Source organism: Pteropus vampyrus, unplaced genomic scaffold (assembly GCF_000151845.1).
Source record: "Pteropus vampyrus isolate Shadow unplaced genomic scaffold, Pvam_2.0 Scaffold611, whole genome shotgun sequence".
In the NCBI taxonomy this organism is placed as follows: Eukaryota; Metazoa; Chordata; class Mammalia; order Chiroptera; family Pteropodidae; genus Pteropus; species Pteropus vampyrus.
The window spans coordinates 14,410-15,608 of NW_011889392.1; positions in this window are offsets into that span (position 1 = coordinate 14,410).

Below are 1,199 nucleotides of genomic sequence, written 5' to 3' on the forward strand. Positions count from 1 at the left end.
ATCCAATATCATCCCCAACAGAGAACCAGTGAGGGAGAAGATTTGGAAGTCGTGGGGATTCACTGGAGAAAGTGAGGACGTGGTGGGTCTGAAGCCATGTCCATAATGGGGAGGGGTCTTCAAGTACAAGGAAGACAGGACCTCCCCAAGAGTGACATCTCACGAGAGAGAGAGAGAAACCCAGCTTCCTTAGGGTGTCAGGGCTCAGGGAAGAAGGCGGGTAACTTGGGCCGAGAGCAGGGGACATGCCAGGGCTTGGTAGAGGGCCACCTGCTTCTCCCGGGTCACTTGTGCTGGACTTCTGCTTTCCTTGCCAGCTTTGCCGGCACCTCTGAGGAGTCTCGTGTGTCTGGTACAAAGTGATTCTGTTTGCACTGGAGACCAGTGGGAATAGGAGGTGTTTTTATTGACCTCATAAACATAGACCAAGGTGAGAACACGAAGCCACCAGATTTAATAGTACATTTGACAGTAGAATCTTTAACCTGAGCTGATATTGTACACAGTCGGGGACACAGCAGTGACTGGACAGACAGAGGTGTGCAGGGCAGATGTTCACCTCACTTTCTGCTGGGACAGACTTCTATGTGGCAGTGGGTTATATTTAGTCATGTGATAGTGATAATCAGCTTCCTCATCAGGCTGGAGCCCAGAGTTGGTCAAGAGACCATGAGTACAAAGCAGGAGTCAGAGATGAGGGCTGAACCCCTAAGGGTCAATCACCTCTGTCCTAGGTCACAGAGTAGGGGCTCTGCCTCGGGGCCCTTGAGACCATTGCCATGGTGACCCCAATGTGTTCGCTGCATCTTGTGCAGGAGAAGTTGACCTTGGATCTGAGCACATCGAGAACTTCAAAAGGGGGTGACATGGGCACCTAATGGAGACTTCCCATCCTCTTGTCCCACAGCCTGCCTCAAGCCTGGATGGTTGGAAAGCTCCAGTGAGGTCTGAAGGGACAGGAGGACACAGTCAGTGCCTGCGGGGTCAGGAGATCCACTCAAGGGAGTCCCCATGGTCTGAACTGGTGTCACTGTAAGGACCTGTCATCCATGGGCCAAGTTCACCCCCTTCCCTGGGGTGGACTCAGCATTTCCCAGCAACTGTTGGGTACCTCGACACTTTCGTATCCCATGAAGAAGGTTCCTGGCTTCAGGTCCCAAATCTTCTTTGACAATCGCCCCTCTCCTGACATCATATCC